The following is a 7,259-nucleotide window of genomic DNA, read 5'->3' as shown; positions in this document are numbered from 1 at the left end:
ATGTCCTGTTCTGCTTTCTGAGAAATATAAAACCTGACTGAGAATCAAGTTCAAAAAGCTCTCCCAGACTTCATTACACACTCATAGAAGGTAGAGTGACCAGAAGTCCTCTTTTACCCGGACATGTCCTCGTTTTTAGACTTAAAAAAATGTCCAGGCAGAATTTCACAAACGTCTGGGATTTTGTTTTTCCAGATTTTACTTAGAACTTCGAGAAGTTTCGTTCACAAACTAGTCCCGCCCTCCCCTACTCCGATTGGTTCGCTTGAGTGAGAAGAGGGCGTGGTGAAGTAGCCTAAAATCTTCTGATTGGACGGTCTGACTGTAGAGCTACCGTTATTGGTCGATAACCTTCTCTGTAAACATTTAATTGGTCAGTCTGCACGTCAGTAGTCCTTGTTTACGTCAGGCAAAGCTCATGTACCCACCCTCATCTCGAACAGCTATGTCGAAACGTAAATGTAAGTTCTCGCGAGAGCTCATCCGAGACGTGTCCTCTTTTTTTTTTTTTTTTTTTTTACCAAAATCTCAATTTGGTCACCCTATAGAAAAAAGTGCATATCACTCACGAAGGGTTTCTGCTATAACTGATATTAAACTATTCCTCCTGAAATGACTGGAAATACCCTTCCTGGATCAGGGCCTTGTCGTGGCGGAAGGGCTTGTGTGGTCTCATGACCTCCAGGGCTATGTCGTTGGGAGCTGTTAGCTCCCAGTAGGGTCTCCCATGGCGAACAGGTCTGGAGTGAAGATCCATACAAACATGATCCAAAAGCATTCCTATGAGTACACACATTAAAATTCAGTGTACCCTGCCAGGGAAAGGGTTACCGGGACCTACCCCTGGAGCCAGGCCTGGGGGTAGTGTCCGACGGCGAGCGCCTGGTGGCTGGGCAGCCCACGTAACCCAGCCGGGCTCAGCCCGAAATGGCAACGTGGGAGGATCATGTAGGCTCACCACCCGCAAGATCCAGAGTAGGGGTGCGGTGCAATGCCAATCGGGCACAGAGCGGGGGCAAGGGGGCCCCTGGCGTCGTGGAACTTGTCAGCGGAAACTGGTTCTTGGTACGTGGAACATAACCTCACTGGGGGGGAAAGAGCCAGAGCTGGTGCGTGAGGTTGAGAGATACCAGCTAGATATAGTTGGGCTCACCTCTACACACAGTGTAGGCTCTGGAACCAAACTCCTCGATAGGGGTTGGTCTCTCTCTTACTCAGGAGTTGCACAGGGTGAGAGGCGCCGGGCGGGTGTGGGGATACTCACAAGTCCCCGGCTGGCGCCTGTACAGCTGGAGTTTGTCCCAGGGTCGAGAGGGTCGCCTCAATGCGGCTCCGGCTTGCAGAGAGGAAAACTTTGACTGTTGTGTGTGCGTATGCACCGAACAGCAGCTCAGAGTATTCGGCCTTCTTGGAGGCAGTGACTGGAGTTCTAGAGGGGATTCCATGCACTGACTCTGTTGTTTTGCTGGGGGACTTCAATGCTCACGTTGGCAATGACTGGGAAACCTGGAGAGGAGTGATTGGGAGGAACGGACTGCCTGATCTAAACCCGAGTGGTGTGATGTTGTTGGACTTCTGTGCTAGCCATGGTTTGTCCATAACGAACACCATGTTCGAACATAAGATTGCTCATAAGTGTACTTGGTACCAGAGCACTCTGGGCCAAAGGTCAATGATCGACTTTGTGGTTGTGTCTTCTGACCTGAGGCCGTATGTTTTGGACACTCGGGTAAAGAGAGGGGCTGAGCTGTCAACCGATCACCATCTGGTGGTGAGTTGGATCCGATGGCGGGGAAAGCTGCCGGACAGACCTGGTAAACCAAAACGTATTGTGAGGGTGTGCTGGGAAAAGCTGGCAGATGACTCTGTCCGGATGGATTTCAACTCTCACCTCCGAGAGAACTTCTCACATGTTCCGGAGGAGGTAGGGGGAATGGAGTCTGAATGGACACTGTTCTGGACCTCCATCATGGAAGCGGCTGCATGTAGCTGTGGTCAAAAGCTTGTCGGTGCCTGTTATGGCGGCAACCCAAGAACCCGTTGGTGGACACCAGGGGTGAGGGAAGCTGTCAAGCGGAAGAAGGAGGCTTTTCGAGATTGGCTAGCTCGGGGAACTTCTGATTCTGCGGATGGGTACCGGCAGGCAAAAAAGGCTGCAGCTGTGGCAGTTGCTAAAGCAAAATCCAGAGCATGGGAGGAGTTTGGAGAGGCCATGGAGAATGACTTCTGGGCGGCCTCAAAGAGGTTCTGGAAAACACTCCGACAGCTCAGGAGGGGGAGGGGGGACACTGTCCAAGCTGTGCTCAGCAAGGATGGTGAAACTCTGAACTCGACTGAGCGTATTGTTGGGCGTTGGAAGGAGCACTTTGAGGAATTCCTTAACCCGAGAGACATGCCTCCTGTACAGGAGGTAGGGCCAGAAGTGTCTGGGGGGTCAGATTCCATTTCCTTGGCTGAAGTCACTGAGGTGGTGAAAAAGCTTCGCAGTGGCAAAGCTCCAGGAGTGGATGAGATTCGCCCAGAGTTACTGAAGGCACTCGATACTGTGGGGCTGTCTTGGATGACACGTCTATACAATATCGCATGGACCTCAGAAACGGTGCCTTTGGATTGGCAAATCGGGGTGGTGGTTCCTATTTTCAAAAAAGGGGACCGGAGAAAGTGTGCCAATTATCGTGGCATTACACTTCTCAGCCTCCCGGGGAAAGTCTATGCCAAGGTGCTGGAAAGGAGAATCCGTCCGATAGTCGAACCTAGGATTTTGGAGGAACAATGCGGATTTCGTCCTGGCCGTGGAACTATGGACCAACTTTTTACTTTTGCACAGATGATTGAGGGGGCGTGGAAATTTGCTACTCCACTCTACACATGCTTTGTGGATTTGGAGAAGGCATATGACCGTGTTCCCCGAGAGATTCTGTGGGAGGTGCTCCAGGAGTATGGGGTGCCAGGGTCGCTCCGGCGAGCCGTACGGTTCTTGTACTCTCAGAGGTTGAGTTGTGTTCGCATCCTTGGTAGTAAGTCAGGCTTGTTCAGTGTGGGCATTGGACTCCGTCAGGGCTGTGCCTTATCTCCACTCCTGTTCCTGATATTCATGGACAGGGTGGCGCGGCGTAGCCTGGGGCAGGAGGGCTTCCGTCGAGGAGCTCAGGAGGTGGCATCTCTGCTTTTTGCGGACGATGTTGTTCTTCTGGCTTCTTCGCACGGAGGCCTCCAGCGTTCACTTGAGCAGTTTGCAGCCGAGTGTGAAGCGGTCGGTATGCGGATCAGCACCTCCAAGTCTGAGGCCATGGTTATCTCCCGGAAACAGATGGCATGCTCCCTTCAGGTAAGGGGTGAGAACCTGCCCCAAGTGAAGGAGTTCAAGTATCTCGGGTTCTTGTTCACGAGTGATGGGAAGAGGGATGGTGAGATTGACCGTAGGATAGGTGCAGCGTCTGCAGTAACGCGGTCACTGTACCACACCGTTGTGGTGAAGAGAGAGCTGAGCCATAAAGCAAAGCTCTCAATTTACCGGTCAGTCTACGTTCCCACTCTCACCTATGGTCATGAGCTCTGGGTAATGACCGAAAGAACAAGATCGCGGATACAAGCGGCCGAAATGAGCTTTCTCCGACGGGTCGCTGGGCGTACTCTCCGTGATCGGGTGAGGAGCTCAGTGATTAGGGAGGAGCTTGGAGTATAGTCGCTGCTCCTTCGCATTGAGAGAAGTCAGTTGAGGTGGTTTGGGCATTTGATCAGGATGCCTCCTGGACGCCTCCCACTGGAGGTATACCAGGCACGTCCAACTGGAAGGAAGCCCCGGGGTAGAACCAGGACATGCTGGAGGGATTATATCTCCTGGCTGTCCTGGGAACGCCTTGGGATCCCCCAGGAGGAATTGGTGGATGTTGCAAGGGACAGAGACGTCTGGGCTTCTTTGCTCGCCCTGTTGCCACCGCGACCCTGAAATGGAGAAGCGGAGAAGAAAATGATGAAAAAAATAAAAAAATAAAAAAAAAATAAAAAAATTACCGGAAATACAAAGATATCAAGCAGAAACACCATGTTGATATTTTGAAATCTGCCATTTTTACTTTAATGTATTTGATATTTGATATAGTTTGGTAAAATTAGAAGTCTAATCTTAACATAATAATTTGTATCCATATATTTTAGAATATGTATCTAACGCACGCCCAGTTTTACCTGCACTCTCCTCTTCAGGTCGTCCACGTGGTCGTCCACTTCCTTTTGCTTTTCCATGGCAACACTGCTCAGTGACGTTCTTTCTCCTAGCATTACAATGACCATGGAACAGGTTTATATTATTTATCATTACAATTATCATGACATTAATATCATTAATATTCATGTCTAAGAAATCCTGCAGCTAATGGAAGAGGAGAAACATTTAAGTTGTATTTTATATGTATTCTGCTCTTTGAGGGTGTAGTTTTCAGGTGAAATGTGGCCGTGGGAGTGTGCCATTTTTTGTTTGTTTTTTATTAGTATTTATTTTCTTGTAGTTTATTGGTCGAGGCTCAATTGTGTGATTAGACCTGCCACTTGCTTTTGTGTGGAGTTTATCTTTTCTTGGTGTTGATGGGGGAAGAGCACCTTCGGTGAGTGACCGCACCTGGGCCGCACCTGTTCGCTGTAGACCGCCCAATAATCAGTCACACCAAGGTCGTGAAAGTTAGGTATTCGGCGGATATTCGGGTTTCGCCCCTCCTCTTGCTCACAAACGACGTTCTAAAATCTCTGAAACTTCATCTTCTTAATCGTGAAGGATCAGAGAACAAACTATAGTCATTACATTTGACCAAAATACTCCATCTTTTAATTGCGCGGAGTACATTTACTGAAATTAACCGTGATGGCTGCTGTGGGCGCCCAAGACGCTAAGGGACTAGTGATGTGTCGGTCGCGAACGAACCGGTTCAAAGAGCCGGCTCTTGTAAATGAACGATGAGAGCCGGTTCCCGTCTAAGACCGAGCCATTTTTTTCTGAGAGACTTGTTTTTCCTGAATGCCAATCTGTTATCCAAAAAATAGTTGAAGAAAATGTTAAATCAGTTAAATGTTTGTTGACAGTTGTGGTTGTTTTAATCACTACCGTTGAATGCTGCTGTTTTTCACTTTGCAGATTATTTGTTTATTTTATTCCCCAGAAATGGATGATTATTTAATTTAATAAACTATTTTGTAAAACCTACCTTTGGGATTCCATTGGCTATATTTCGGAGTTTACAAGTGATTTTTTTAAGGTGTTTAAATAAAAATCCAGTTATTTATACAATTGTGTGAGTGCAATCAGTGAGTTATTACAAGACAGCCATAAAAACAATTGATCATTGCAACACTATTTATGATTTTTAATATTGAACAAAAATATTTTGTCCATAGTCATAAACAATGTAGGTAATATTGTTCTATACCAGTGGAAATAAGTGGTAAAACAAAGAGCCATTTAGGAGCCGAAAGAGTCGACTCTTTATGAAGAGCCGAGCCAAAAGAGCCGGCTGCCCAAAAAGAGCCGAAATTCCCATCACTATAAGGGACCGTCGGCAAAGTGCGGAACCCACTGAAAAACGTAAACTAGGCACATAGGTGAGGAGCGAGCTAGTGATACTTATAAAGACTCAAAACATAACGCAAAACAAACGGGAGCTAAAACCCAATAGCCAACCTTAACAACCTCCTCAATTTTTATATGAAGAATTACAACGCGTTTTACCTGTCGCTGGAAAACAGCCAGAGGGAGAAGACGGTTGGACGATACCGGAGTTTCCGAGATTCTTAAAGAGCCTGACGTTGACGCGATTGTTTTTTTCCGCCTTCCGTCCACAGGCGTGGAGTATCCAAAAGGTGGAGTGGAATCCCGGAGTGAACGAGATTTGTTTTTTTCTGAAGACTTGTTTCTACACTAACTGTACATTCTCGGTTCCACTGACCGTAAAGGAGCACCATGTAGTTTTATAATTACAGGCTATAGTCCATTTGTTGCTCTGTATATTATTATTTTTGTATACCCTCTTCTTTAATGTGTAGGTCACCCAGAAAGCAGGTATGATTTGGGTGTTGGAGTTTTTAAACACGGTGTCCACTCTTTATAATCTATCCACTGATTATCTCACAGACCTCCTCAGGTTGTACACTCTTTCTGTGCGATTTTTCTCAGCAGGCTTTCTGACAGAACCAGCCCAATGGCAGAACCAACACAATGGGGTGCCAGGGCCTTCTGTTGCACCCAAACTCTGGGAGACACTCCCCACTCATATTCGAACATTGCATTCCATTGCAGAATTCAAAACTGCTCTGAAAACTCATTTTTTTAAACTATTCACTTTAACACATTTTGTATCTTTTGTTTTATGCTTGTGTTGTGATCATTTGTTTGTTGTAGCTGTGATAACTAACCGTATGTTAATGTAAGGTGACCTTGAGTGTCATGAAAGGCACCAACAAATAAATTGTGTTATTATTATTATTATTATTATTATTAACATCACTCTGTTAGGAACATCTATCAAGTTTTTCATGTAAAGTACAAGAGAGTTGTCCATCTGCTGCTGCACAGTTTGTGTTGGTTGTCCTTTAGTTCTTCATCAGTGCACACAGAACACTGTTAGTTAGATACATTTTGGTGACACAGAGGGCATTAAAAACGTCAGCAGCACTGCTGTGTCTGATCCTCTCATACCAGCACAACACACACATACCACCACCAAATCAGTGTCACTGCAGCGCTGAGAATGTTCCACCATGTAAATCATACCTGCTCTGTGGTGGTCTTCTGAGGGTCCTGACCAATGAAGAACAAGGTGAAAAGGGGCAAACAACATAGACAGAGCAGTAAATGGACTACAAAATGCTCCTGTATGATCATTCATTCATTGTCTGTAGCCCTTATCCAGTTCAGGGTTGCGGTGGGTCCAGAGCCTACCTGGAATCACTGGGCGCAAGGAAGGAATACACCCTGGAGAGGGCGCCAGTCCTTCACAGGGCAACACACACTCACACCTACGGACACTTTTTAGTCACCAATCCACCTACCAACTTGTGTTTTTGGACTGTGGGAGGAAACCAGAGCACCTGGAGGAAACCCACACAGACACAGGGAGAACACACCAAACTCCTCACAGACAGTCACTCGGAGGAAACCCACACAGACACAGGGAGAACACACCACACTCCTCACAGACAGTCACTCGGAGGAAACCCACGCAGACACAGGGAGAACACACCAAACTCCTCACAGACAGTCACCCGGAGGA

The sequence above is a fragment of the Hoplias malabaricus genome, chromosome 12 (genome assembly GCF_029633855.1).
Source record: "Hoplias malabaricus isolate fHopMal1 chromosome 12, fHopMal1.hap1, whole genome shotgun sequence".
Classification (NCBI taxonomy): Eukaryota; Metazoa; Chordata; class Actinopteri; order Characiformes; family Erythrinidae; genus Hoplias; species Hoplias malabaricus.
The sequence above is the reverse complement of the archived record's forward strand: the minus strand, read 5'-3'. Positions refer to the sequence as shown.